This window comes from Rissa tridactyla, chromosome 4, assembly GCF_028500815.1.
Source record: "Rissa tridactyla isolate bRisTri1 chromosome 4, bRisTri1.patW.cur.20221130, whole genome shotgun sequence".
NCBI lineage: Eukaryota > Metazoa > Chordata > Aves > Charadriiformes > Laridae > Rissa > Rissa tridactyla.
Window position 1 is genome coordinate 66,434,991 of NC_071469.1, and position 14,163 is coordinate 66,449,153.

General features: G+C 47.1%; 1 long non-coding RNA gene across 5 annotated transcripts in view; it reads right to left on the reverse strand.

The window, feature by feature from the left end:
• Window positions 1-1,135: 1,135 nt before the first annotated feature.
• LOC128909681 (uncharacterized) overlaps window positions 1,136-14,163 on the reverse strand; it is a 104,756-nt gene continuing 91,728 nt past the window's right edge. For 3 of the 5 annotated variants that reach the window (XR_008466457.1, XR_008466455.1, XR_008466458.1), the window contains 5 exons: window positions 13,047-13,206; window positions 12,202-12,625; window positions 7,305-7,712; window positions 6,769-6,920; window positions 4,037-5,958 (listed from right to left, as the gene is read on the reverse strand). This is a non-coding gene — a long non-coding RNA (uncharacterized LOC128909681). Of the gene's footprint in view, window positions 3,389-4,036; window positions 5,959-6,768; window positions 6,921-7,304; window positions 7,713-12,201; window positions 12,626-13,046; window positions 13,207-14,163 lie in introns of those variants that run through there. The other 2 variants (XR_008466456.1, XR_008466459.1) reach the window with 2 other exon arrangements.

Genomic DNA, 14,163 nt, shown 5'->3' on the forward strand with positions numbered 1-14,163 from the left:
TGCTCAGAGAGATTTGTTTCAGCTAGTTAGGGTAGGACTGCAGAGACACAGTGCAGGGCTGTGCACAGCTACCTGTCCAAGTGCAGCGAAGATGCATCTTTCCCCTTTCCTTCTTGTTGCACAGTTCTTTGTCCATCTGTCTGGCAGGACCAGTAAGATGCGCGTGCACAAACTCATCGAAGTATAGGGCTGCATTTATGCATTGCACAAGTGTAGGGATGCACTTAGGCATGACACGCAGCCGTGTGCAGGGGGATGCCACAGAGCCCCACATGAGAGGGGACAGGGCCGCCATGGGCACAGGACTAGCTCTCCCTGCTGCCATAACCTGCTTAAACGCCCTGCCCACGCTTGCAAGGCGAGGTTCATTTGAGAAATCATTTTTCCCCCCCATTGCACACACTTCACCTTCACTGCAAGCCCTCTGTGTTTCAATTCCTGGCTGCCTGGGGCTGCTTTTTTACCCCGGCCGCCCCTGGCGCACCATAAAAAGCTGTGCACTGCGTATGTAAACGTAAGGAGACACGTGGCTGTGTGCAGTGATGAGATGGCTGTTTCAAGAGGCCAGCAGCAGCGCTGAGAGTTATTGCAGATCCAGCCCAATTATGTTCTACAACTTTAAGATATTTTCAATAGCTGCTCAAGCCACATCCTTATCTATAATACAGGCTGGTCTGCGCAGCACTTGGGGGAGGGAAAGGTTGCAAATCAAATGTTGTTTCTGAGCAAGCTCTCTTTGCTCCCGGGTAGCCCAGCTTTTGCTTACTTATAACAAGTTTTCTAGGAGAGTTTCTAAGAGGGAACTGCAGAGCGTGACTGTGAGGGGTTAATGCCTCTGATGGCCTGCACACACCACCAGCACTGAAGACATCCATCCCCCCCATATCAAACCCAGTAAAGCACGACAAGCACCAGCCACAGGACACTGGGGACTGATCTGGGCTGGAGGACTCCGGGCTGCCACTAGGAGCTGAGGACATCACCCAGCAAAGTATGGGCTGTGGAACCATGACAGCACCTGGAGACCCAGAGGGGAAAGTCCTCCACAGGGTCCTGCTCCAGAATTTTCTCGGTCTGCCCTATAAGAGCATCCAAGAGGCTCCCTACCTGTTTTATGTCAGGTCTTATGGATGTTTGTGAGCATGGACAGGAGTCTCAGCCACTGGAGTACAGTGAAGAGCACTTTTTTCCAGGGGAGAAATGTTTCTGGCCCTCTGCACTCTGAATTAAAAACCCGTAAACTCACTAAAAACTAAACCCCTAGAAACAGTGTCTGGCTGCACCCAAGAGCGTAGAGAAGGAGGTCAAATAAAAACAAAATAAAAAAAACCCTTCTGTAATATAATATACGAAGCTTTTGACCATTTGGCCCAAGCAAATCATGTTTTGGAGTTATTTTTCATATGTAACAAGATCGCTATTCTGAATATCGGCTTGAATTGAAAACTGACTGGCAGCAAAGCAGAGGGACCTCAGGGTTAAGAGCAGGAGTTCCTTGAGGTGTGCCAGCTCCAGCGGTGACCCCTGGGCTGTGGACATTGCACAGAGGTGTGGAGAGAAATCCCCTCCCTGGTCCAGAGGTACCTGTCATTTTGCAGATGCTCAAAGTCCACATACAACTCAGACGCCATTGCATACTCCACCCTCGGTCATGCCAGCATCTCCTCTGCTCTTCATCTTTTTGTTCTCCCCAGTACAGAACAACAGCGATCACTGCTGGAAGATGTAAGTGCTCTTTTTCCATAGGAAGCCACTGCAGAAAATATCCCTGCCTTTGATTTTTGAGTTATGCTGGAATTGCAGAAAGATCCAGAACCAATATTAAGCAAATGATTAAATATGAAAATGGGATTTAAAAAATGCTATTATTGATCTTACATAATGGAAAGCAGTTTCCGTGTTCTGGTTAAAAAGAAAGAAATCTAAATTAGACAGCCCCTTATTAAAACCTCTCCACTCTATTTCTTGGTCTAGTGAAATTCCCAAGTGCAATTTTTATGCTGCTGTCTTAAATGATTGTCTTCTTTTAATCATCAGCAAGAAAATTAACCTACTGAACAAAGACACTTTCAGCATTTTCATATTCAGTCACACAATAAAAGACAAACTTACGCTAAAACACCAAAATTGCTGCAAAACTAAAGGAGAGACAAAGACATTCCAGGGGGAAACAAAATGTTTCTCTGAAGTGCAGCAATGCACTAAACTTCTCTGAATCCCCACCTGTACTTGTCATGTCCTATCCCCACCTTAAACAGAAGAGTAATTTATCGCTGCATCCCTTCATTACTTTATTAGCCGTAAATACAGCACAGGCCCGCACCTATAAAAAGCATGTTTAAGGGGGAAATTAAAGCAGAATAATTGACCAGCTTGAGGCTGCAGGAGGGAACAGAGTGCCAATCTGGTATTTTTATTAATATGAGAGCTCACCCAGCGTACTGTGACAATGAAGGCAACAGTGAGGTTTGAGGGGGGCTGCAGGGAAAGGGAGGGCTTGGTGCAAAATTACTGCAGCGCGTGAGCTGAATTCAGGTCCTTGCTGGAAGCGTAAGCTCTTTGATCTTGCCGTGCTTGGCTATGAAGGTCCCCAGAGAGGTGAGGTGGCTGCAGTTTAATCAGAGTCATCTATTTGTTCTCAAGTGCAAGGACTCCCTTCTCTCACACATTTGAACAAGGTCATTGTTCGGTGCTGGTAATGCATGAATGTGCAGCGGCTCCCTCGGATTGCTCATTAGTATTCTGTACGCTACATGGGCTAAATTTGCCATTTTATTTAGAAGGCTCCTGTTTGCATTTTTCTTCTATATCACAGGCCTCATCAGAAGAAACAGGTGCTACTGGGAAAGATCCAATAAGCATTTATACATATTTACAGCAAATATTGGACAGGGCTTTTTGCTTAAAATTCTGAATAGTCAATGAGCAGCTCGTTCTATGCATTACACAAGACAGAAAGGCTAATTTGGAATTAATGCTGTAAATATTTGTAGAAAATGAGGGTTAAAAATCACAGCAGAAAAAAATCCTGCTGTATGCCATGGAAGGAGAGAATGGCCCAGAGACATACCGGGCCAGAGCCAGCCTGGACCTGGTGCAGGGTCCAGTTCAGCAGGACGCTGGGCTGCACCTCGAGATACAAAGCTCCACCATCTTACAGTGATGGGACCATTAGTCCCCTGGTAAATCTGATGCCCATTTCTTACCATCATTCGTTCCAAATGCCTGATGAATCAAGGTGCTAATGAGTTAATGCACTTATGCATTAAGTCCAGCGCTGTCGAGAGAAGACTCTGAGCAGGTACTTCCTTTCTGTGGTGGCTTCTGTGGGAGGACACATGGTTCCTCAAGGCCCCACTTCCATAAAACACCATTTGCAGATAATTCACTGTAAGTGCAAAAACATGCCTTAAGGGGTTGCTGAGTCCGAGCAGATCAGCCTTGGACCTGCTATGGATTACCCCAAAACCGGCAGGTTGTCCCATTCTCCATCTTTTGTCTGCAACAACTTGCTGCCAGGATAATCAGCCACTGGGCAGGAGGACTCATACGCATGCCCAGCCTGGCATGAGCAGGGGGAAACTCACTGAAATCTCTGCTCCACAAACTGAAGGCACAGGCACAGCTACCACAGTCGCTGAGAAAACTCACACTGATTTCTGCAATGCATGATCGAGCCACCAGCTCTTTCTCTTTTCTTTTAAATAATTGGGAGGTCCTTTTTGCCAATATCTATTTCTAGGTCTAATTCATTGCAAACCCTGTCCTGTGCCATTGAGGGTGTCAGCCATTTTTGCTTTTAATTGCCTGTTCTGACCATTAATGTGTGCCCATGTTCTTAGGGAGGCTGTTAAAAGGTAAACTCTTAAAGTTCCCAGGCTCTCGTAATAACAGAAAGTATCGTTCTTCACACCAGCTAGACTGGTGCCACAATTACGCATTGACTGGCTTGGCTTTAACATTATATTGCTTCCTGGTATTTGAAATATTCAGTAAAAAATAAAATAAATAAATAAATAAAAAATCTGGTCCCACCAGGAAACAGAGAGAGAGAGAAAGTCCCAGAGCCTCTGAGCGCCCCTTACAAAGAACTCCCTTAAAATTCTTCCATGAAAAAAAAAAAAAAGAAAATAAAGGAAACTCGGCTAATAACACTTCTCTACATAAATAATGTAGATTGTAACTGGCCTTTGGAAAAGGCTGAGCACAACAGAGGTCTCTTTGTAAGGCTGAGCACTGATTACATGCTGCTGAGGGCTTTCATGATGATAGCTTTTCATACTACAGCATCTCAAGCACACTTAAAATTAATAAGCCAGGCTGCCTCCTCCCGGGCTGTGCCATCCCGGCAGATGTGCCCCAAAATGGATGTAACCCTGGCAGATGTCAATAACCCTTTTTTTTTCAGTTCCCAATGGGAAGATGTGGATGCAAAGTGGCACCTCTCAGCCCTGGTGGAAGCCAGAGCCGGGAATAAAGCTGACCTGGGCAAACCTCTCCTGCTGCACCATCCAGTCCCATCACCAGTTTTTTGGAGTGCTGGGGACTCCCTAGACTCTTGTGTGAGTTAAACACAGCCAGCAGAGTTTAGCAGTACAAGGAGCTCTGCACCTGCATCATCTCCTAACAGGAGCTGTTTTCCTGATCTTTAAACCTGTGATGCTCAGCTTTTAGGTATCACCCTCTCTGAGGGATCTTGGTTTTCTTGGCTGACTACACAAGGTGGCAAAGAGCATGGCTCCTTTTAAGCACATAAAGAATCCCAAGAAGACGAAGTTTCGTATCCTAAATGGGAAGCAGAATGCCTAAATCAGAAGTTGGGGGCTGACAGGTACCCAAGGGTCCAGGCTCAAGTGCTTGGCTTACAACTGCATTTGGAAGGGGAAAAAATGAAAATGCTCCTGTTCTTTCTTAGCAAGAAATCCTTGGCAGAAATCATCGGAGTTTGCAAGCAGAGACAAATCAAATCCTTGTCGCATGTTGAATTGATATGTTATTGCTATGAAGAAACTCCAAACCTAAAAGCTGAGAATAGCTCACTTTTAAATGCAAGCACAAGCCTTGAAATTAAGTACAATATTGCTTCGCTGGGAAAACTGCCGCAAAAGACCTCTATTTTCTGACAGCCAATATCCCAAATTAAAAAACTTCCACATGTGTCAATAAAAGGCATTGGCTTCATTATTTGCAGTCCCCTAGTGACAATTTCTAGTCCCCTTTGGTAAATGTCATTATGGTTCCAGACAGACATCTGCACCATGGGCAAATTGACTGATAAATGCTCCTGGCCAGGAAAGGGAACTGGGAGGGACAGGAGATTTCTGAAGCTGCAGGCAGCTTTGCGAGGGCAGGAGGTCTGGGCAGCCTCTCCCGGAGCTGCATCATCTGTGCAGGTGGGTCTTCACAGTGGTGAAGCTGAACCCTGTCTGACGCGTAAACATGACCTGGTCCAAAGGCTACTGCACCAGTAGGCAGAGGCTGCAGGTTTCCCTCTTCCAGTTCTCCCTCCTGCTCACTCCAGGTTTTCTACCACTCTTTCTCAGGTACCTTTCAGGGTCCTTTCCTCACTCTGTCCGCAGCCTGCTTAGCTCTAGACATAACTCTTCCTCTTTTGTTCTCCACTAAAGTGAAGGTTGTCGACGGAAAACTGTGGAAACCGCGGGTCGGTTGTTCCCAGCATGGTGTAGCTGTGAGCACATGTGGGGAACTCTGTGTTGATCCCAAATGGATCCTCTTGAGGAAAGCAAAGGTCTCACCTACAGCTTGTGGCTCTTCTGGTGGGGTCCAGGACAGGACCTGCAGCTCTGGCGAATCCCAGCAACAAGACCCAGACCGTGTACAGAGGGACATGCTGGATCCAGTTGTCTCAGAAATGACATGCCCCTTTTTCTCACTCATCCCCTGGCACATGACCTTGTTCTTGCACAGCATTTTGCAGTATCTCCCAAATAAAAGGTGCTGGACAGGAGAGAAGGAGCATATAATTTTGGTTCAGGACAGCTGGCAAGCCTTTTGCTTTATATTATGAACTCATACTGCGTTAAACAAACCCCCTCTTGGGCCTCCCTCCCTTTCAAACCATCCGGCACTTAGTAAATCTACCTGAACAGTGAACAAGAAAGAGAATTTACTTCATTCCCCAAAGGAAAAAATCTTGTTTTTAACAAACCTAATTGCTAAGCAGTTGATTGTGGTTGCTAATTGATCAGCAGAGCCATCGTTAACCAGGGTATTTGGCAGCGACAGCAAACCATTCCTGCCTGACATGCACTGTTGCTGTAGCATGAGAAAAGGCACACAAAAAGCAGCAGGGCTGACTCTGACCCCGCTTTCTCTACTGGCCCAGTGCTGCTTCCAAATTCCACTTGCATAACTAACAGCAAAAGCAGGCCCGACATTTTCTGTAGCAAAACTGTCTTTGTGTTGAAAAATGACCCGCTAAACTCTGCTTTCCAGTAAATGCCAGACTGCTTTTCGTTCACTCCAGCACTACAGCTTTTCTTAGTTTATTATTTATGTCTCCTTTCAGAGTTTCCCACGTGCACCATCTCTATCATTGGGCATGAAATAAAAATCAATAGCAGCTGTCCTGCTGATCGAACAGCACAGCAGCAGCTTTGGTGGTTAGATCCCAGCCAGGAACCGATGGACATTCCTGCTGAGAAAACAGGACCATTTTGTGCATGCTGGTGGTTAACTCCAGCTCAGTCTTCTGCAGACCTGAAGGTTTTGGGGTCTGGATGTGTGGGGAGGCGGGAAGCAACTCACATTTAGGGACCTTGGGAGCCGGTCACACACCTGGGAGGCTGCAAGGAGTGTCATAGCTGGCTGGTCCTGACTGTCCCTTTACCCCAATGCACCTCTGGTTCATCCCTTCCCAGCAGAGACCTCTTCTTCCAAACTGCCAGCGACAAGGATTCCTACAGGCAAAACACAGGTGTTTTACTGTCCCCCTTACAAGTTCTTTCTCAGCTCCAGTGTTTGAAGCAAGCCAGCGCTGCATGCTATGGATCAGTCCCCTATGGCATGGGGAGGCTGGATCTCAAGGTACATAGCTAAACCTGCATGAAATTCCAGTTCAACTTTGCAGAAGTATTTATACTGTCACTTTGTTAAAAAAAAAATTATGTACCACCTGGAGAGAGTGATCCTAAGTCTTTAAAAGCAATGGTAACTGGGGGTGCATGTCTTGCATGAGAGAGAGTGAGAAAGGGCAGAAGATAAATTTGACTCCTATTCCTAATAGAGACACCTGGAGAAGGTATTCGGTACCTCTGGTGTCTCCGATGCAGTATCCAACTTACCATCTTCAGGAAAAAGGCAAGGTTTTGGCTCTCCGTGCATTTAAATTTTAGGTCATCTGCTCCCCGCCAGCTTCACCTCTTCTCCCTTAGTAGTGTATTTAGAGAGAAATTGAGTGCAGACCAGCTCCATGGAGATTGACTGCCCAAAGTGTTAAAGATGTTTTATACTGGTATGGCATTTGCATAGGGTTATGCAGCAGTGTTCACCTGTGCATGGCAGCTTTGAGATGTCTACACCGTTCTCCAGTGCACAAGAGAAGCACATGTGTACATCCTCCTGGCAGAGGTGCTTGAGTCTGTGTTCAAAGGCTGACCAAGCTGCAGCATACCCAGAAGTAGCCCGTTGGGCTCACGTAGGCTCAGACACATCTTCCTGCTACAATCCACATCCTTTCCACGTTATGGTGTCTAGAGAGGAAGGACACGGCTCTTAGGAGAAACCAAACAGAAGTGCACTGGGTCCTGCCACCTTGGCCAGGTGGACATTGCCCGCTCATTTATTATCTCCTTCCAGGGGCACAGGACATCTGCAGAGCCACAGTCTGAGAATACCTAAGGGACACACAGACTGAGACCCCCGTGGCACAGGAGGTCACAGCAACAGTCCCAAGAGACCCCCAAATGTCTCAGGAGCCACAGCCAGTGCCAAGCATGAGGATGAATTAATCACAGCAAAACACAAAGTAGGCCATGGGACCATTAAGGAGGCCCAAACCACAACTGGCCCCTCTTTGCAGCTATACTTTGCCCCTTTTTCATGAGTTTCATCTCTCTGTGTGCTGTTTTGCCTCCATCCCTGTGGCACCAGCTTTATGATTCAGCAGGAACGAGCACAGCCCAGCTCAGACAGGGAACAGCTTGCTGAAACCTGGCATCAATTTTATTTATTGCTAAGCACCATTGAGTTCATCTGAAAACACAGCGGAAGTGGCATGACTTCTGGTGGCTGCCAGGTTTTCCCCATCTTCACACCTCACCCACAGCTGCTGAGGACTCGCACCCAGGAGACAGCAGCTCACCACGCTTGTTGATGCTTGGTGGTGCAAATGGACTGGAAGGGCACCAGACCTGGGCAGGCCCCTGGGAAAAAGCTGTAGAGCTGGAAAGAGGGGAGAGTGCGTGAGAGCGACAGGAAGCGCCCCATGCTCGGCTGCAGGTCGGAGCTTCGACACCAGCCCAGCAGCACTGGGACCCCTCTGCGACCATGCAGAGGCTCCGCTACAAACCTACCATGGGGAAATGCAGCGGAAAATGGAGAACAGAAAGTACGGAAGAGCTGAGATTGCATTAAATCGTGTCTGAATCCAAATTAATCCTCTGTAACAGAGAGCAGTGTTGAGCGCCAAGGTAGCCCATGGCTCCTGAACGGCATCCTTCCCCCTGAAGGCTGTTGCATGTGTCCCTGCCTGCTGCATATGGAAATCTTTACGTGTCTCACTCTGAGTTATAGGGTTGGAAGGAAATGGGGCAGCTCCAGGACACTCTGCCACGTCCTACCCTCAGGGCAGGAACCAAAGCTGCGAGTGTTGGGCCCAGGAGGGTTTGTATGTGCAAATTCAAGAACTCTGCAAACAGCCGAAGGGAAAAACTTCCCTCGCTGTCAGACAGAAGCACAGGCACACAGCTGGGCTCAAGCAGGAGAGATGCAGCCCACAGACACCTGATGCCAAAGGCACATCATTCCCCTAGAAGTTATTTAGAGCACCAGGAACTGGTATACCAAACATTATCCTTCTCCTCCTCACGCTTATTAACAGTGGAACATAGGAGAGCCCAGACAAAATCTCAAATTCAAGCAGTATGTATTGGTCTCAAAATCATCCACCAGGGCTTGAAAGGCGATGGCCTGACAGGCTGTATCGATGGCTAAGGGGGTGAACTTCTCTGTGGGAGTAAAAAAAACCAACACCCCTGAAAAGGGTAAGGAAAGTATCCAGAAAGACCCATGTGCAAAACGCAACACAGCAGCAGAGGCTTTCCAGAGACACATCCATCTGTGGGGGGATTTCACCCCCACGTGCTCCTGTCACTGAAGGTGAGTGCATAAGACTCCTGTGGTGCCTGTAAAAGCAGCATCCCCTCTCTGTCTCTAACTCAGAGAGCTAATCTAGCAACAGCAGGCTCAGGATTTTATAACTTGTAAGCCATAAGCTTCCCCCAAGAATTTTTAAAAATAATATAAAAAGCTTCATGTCTTATAAGGCAAATTAATGGTACAGTTAGGATCTGTTTCTTATTCTTTGTAGAACGTACTCCTGCACTTTGCTGTTCCAACCTTTAAAATAAACCTGTGCTATATTTGTATGAACCCCTCTGCCATCCCAAGGGAGGGAGGGAAGACTTACAACAAAAACTCACAACTTCCACAGAAATCACACCTTCCAAAACACTAGAGCTCAGCGTGAGAGGTAGTGGCTCTGCAGTTTGCAGGAACAGAGAGAGAAGCAGAAAAGCCTGAAAAGTCAGTGTGCCTTCTGTTCTGCTGGCACCCGGCAAAACACAGCCCAAGTCCGCTGCGACGGCTCTCAGAGATGCCGGGTCAGCAGCACCCACTCATCCAGGTGCAAAGCTCATGAATTACCCCGGGGCTTTTGGTTATATATAGGGGAGCCCTGCAGGTCCCTGCTGAGGTCCTGCCTTTAAGGGAAAAACCGTTCCCACCTCCTCAGCAGTCCCCAGCAGTGGATTACACCAGCGTGGCTCTGGGCACCAGGCTCCCGTCCGCGTTCCTGGGAGAAAGGGGCAGCACCTGGCCACGAGCAGGGGGGATGCTGCAAAATGCTGTAATAAATGTGCAGAGCTCCTGCAGGGGCTCGCTGGTAACAGTAAAAGGAGCTTTGGCTTCAGGGTGAGCAGGACCAGGATTTCATCCCCACTGAGGAAATAATTCTGTTTGACTCCTGAACTCTGAGCTAAAGCAGCCCAGGCAGAGATTTGTGGGCCGTGCTGGGACCGGGGAAGGTTTGTGTGCAGACTCCAGACAGTCTGCAGAACAACTTTCTGGAAAAACAGTTCATTACAAGAAGGCACTTTGTTTCAAACTTCCAGCTTGCTGCGATCCATTGGTCTCCTCACTGCTGTAAGGCTAGGAGCTTTGACATCTCCTTTGCCCAGCAGAAATCCTGTGATTTAACAAGCCAGAAAATGCATCTTTCTTTTCCCCTTTCATCCTACAAACTGAGACTTTGGAAGCCAATGGGAGCATCTACCAGCACCGCTGGGACTCTTGATCTGCGTCTGTCTTGTGCCAGTATTTCTGACCGGTGTACCCACTGGAGACCCAAAATCTGGGACCAAGCATGGTCAATCTGGCTTGGCAGGAGCTCCGTCATTAAAGTTGCTTATGCAAAGACAGGAAAAACCCACTTGAAGACTAGGAAATGGCAAGGATCTGCTTCTTCAGCTCTCTGCTCCTGGAGTAATGTCAAGCTATCCACAGCAAGTGGAGAGCAGACTGCAGCACCACTTAATCTAGGGTCGTATTTTTATGAGTATTTCCTTGTCCCTCTGCTGGCTAGTCAGCTCTTGTTGTTTCTGTAAAAATGACTTGAGCTGCAAAGAAGTGGCTGTTAACCATTCCCATGCCAGCTGCCCTGTGCACAAACTGCAGCCTGCACCCTGCGTCCAGCCCTTCTCAGCAGGAGAGGGTGAAAGAGGTAATAAACCAGCACGTGATGGACATTAGCTCTGTAAATAAGCTCTCGGCCCCACTGATGATGAGAGGAGGAGGAAGACGTAGACTGAGGAGAACATCTGTCTTGTCAGGACAATTTTATCAAGCTTTGAGGTGGGGATTTACTGACTGGGTTGTACAAGTTAGACTGCAGCTTGAAACAGCTTTCCCTTGATGGCTTTGGTTTTATGATTTTGGCCCCTGTTCCTGAGCTTCCAGTGTGTTTCCAGCTTCTCCAGACCTGAGGTAAAGTGTACAGAGGAATTTCCTACTCCACTACATCACCCCAAATATTTATGTTTGGAGCATACTCAAAAGCACCTCCCCAGCTCTTGGACCATGGAGGCCGATGTCAAGCATGTCATCGGGCATGGTCTCAGGAGAGCCCTGGGAAGGCATCAGGGTGGACAACAGTTAGGTGAGAACATAACAGTGACATAGCAAGCTACGTCATGCAGCTGGTAAAGAAATTACAAATCAGGAATAAAATATGAAGCACACATGAATGCAGACCCCGCTGCCAATAATTTCCACTCTTGGCTCAATTACCATTTGCTCTTTTTGCAGCTGCGCACATGCAGTCATTTCAGAGCATTCTGGCTAAACACATTTTGTCTTCTTTTTATGTCTGCCAGCTGAATCAAAGGTCTCCATGCAAGTAGTGGGCACCATGACACAATCCATGACACTTTCCTGGGGAGCTCTGGATCCCATAAAGCAATAAACTGATTACAGCACGGACAGACATGCAAGATCCTCATCTTTCTTCGATGGAACAGAGACACAAATGTTGTCCTCATGAAAAGCTACATCTCTTTCTTTCAAAGAAAAAGCACTGCCCCTGAGCAGGCATGAACTGAGTTATGGCTAACATGTTGAACTGGGGTCATCAATAAAAACTACCTTCCCTCTGGGATAGTTTTCTGGCAGTGTTATCTGAGCACACACCTTGCACCTTCTTTCCCGATGAGAGATGCGCCATGCACAAGGTCATGCAACAGGATTGCATGCTTCTGATCCCACATATCAGACGCAGCATGTTGGGGGAGGGAGGAAGAGGAGGGAGGACACAACAAGGGGCTGCTTTCTGCCCCTGAAGCCCAAATGTGGGAGGGAGGCTGTAGCACAACAAACCACCGAAGTGGCCATAGCCGCCAGAACACAGATCAGCGTAATCCAAGAGGGGATGGCTAGGAAAGAGTCTAAGCTCAGGGAAGCACTTACGGATATTTCTGCAGCTTCCAGCCATTTTCAGCACAAGGGATTCCCAAGACAGTTGTGGTTCCTGTGCAGTTAGCAGCCCTGGGTGGATGGATCTCTCTTGCATTAACTTACTTAGTGTTCCCTGCAGCCCCCATCAATTTTTTGGCATCTGTATCCACAGTTGGTCAAGGGGCTGTGGTTTTTCCACAGGCAACAGCCTATTGTGGGAAGGTGCACATCCTTTTGTTTGCTCTGAGTTTCTCCTAGCTTCCTCAGATACTTCCTAGGCTTTGTTGTGGAAAAGAGAGTGAAAAGCCAGTTCCAGTCTATCCTGGACAACATGTTATCAACACTTGAGGAGCACAGACAGCACTCACGAGGTTTATGGTTCAAGCTCTTCCTTCTCACAGTAAGTCTTCCAAAGTACATGTCTTAAGATGCCCATCTGAAAGAGATAGAAGAGATAGTTGTCCTGACACTAACAAACACATTTGTAACCCTAATCCTAATTGCTCTGTGACCTCTGGCATATTCCATCATGGGAAGGCTTGCTGGTTTAGAGTTCCCTCAGGTAAAACCGTGCCAAACTTCTGGTGAGTTACTGTCAGCTCATGTTAAGGCCTTCCCAAAGGAACTCGTCCATTGCCAGCAGTAAATCTCAAACAATGGAAGAATTCAGTCAAAGTCTTGGTGCACCTGTCCCTGGGAAACCAGGCTGTTTGCAACCGTTTCAGACAGAAACCTCAAGAATTGCCCAGGCAGTTTTGAAGCAAACCTTGGCCTTGACACTCAAACATCAGGAATAGCTGGTGACTGGCTAGAGAACATGTGGATTGAGACACATGAAATCGCTCCAGGTTGCAAACCTTTAAATCCAGAACAAAGTGAGTCCCTGCAGAGAGCTGCAGCATTCAGTGCATGATAAGTGACCCTCCATCACTTTTTCCACACAAGCTGGTGTGAGCTGTGGGACACTCTGCAAGCGAAACTCTGACCTCACATGTGCTTGGCTCTGTAATGCCGTATCTGTGGGTGTAGAAAACAAAAAGTGATGCAAGAAAAAGTCAGTCCAGGAATCTTTCTATATACATCAGAAATCATATAAATATATAATTCTTTTTTCCAAGCAAGGCAAAAAATCTTCCACGAGTTGGCTGCTGGAAACTACGAGAGCATGCCAGAGAAAGAGTCTCTTTCTAATTCAGACCTGGTCTTAAGCAAAAGTTTTGGGCTCTCCAAGTGGCCACAGGGTCCACCGTTCTCATGCTGCTATCGCAAGTCCTGCTTAGCAGAATTATCTTGATTCACAGAGATGAATGCACAATTGGCCTGTCCTTTTCTGACAAAATTCAACTATAAGAGCAAGGTGTCCAGATGCAGACTTGGAGATGTTCTTGAAACCCTGTCTGAAAAATTGTTCTGGAAAGTGAACTTACTAGGGGAAAAAAAAAGACAACCCAACAAAATCACTCAGATTTAAATATTACAGGATAATGTTATAAGCTCCCAGCGAATAAAACAATGTTACTTCTTAGGACAGATCCAAACCCACAGTTTTACAATGCCTATTCACAGCCATAGGAATTGTCCCAGCCACAATGGCAAAGATTTAAAATGTAAACGAATGCGTCTATCAAGCTTATCCAGCATTAACCTGATTAATGATAGGCATTTTCAAGGAGACTTTCACACCCAAAAGTTTAAACCAACCCCTGTTAGAGATCAGGAGGGAATCAAACGCCAGGAGAGCACATCTGTAGCACATCTGAACGCTGACAAGGTCCTGCAAGGATGCCCATGCTAAGTGCTCATAGGCAACCAAAGCAGGGTGCACTGGGAACAGCAGTTCTTTGGTGTCTCTGCTGCATTCATTTTGGTTTGCATTGGTTTGTTGGCAGGGAATTTATTTCTTCTTAGCTTTCTGCCTCCTTCTAAAATGGCACATTTCATGTCTGGGTCCTTCTTAGGAAATACTGTGCTGCT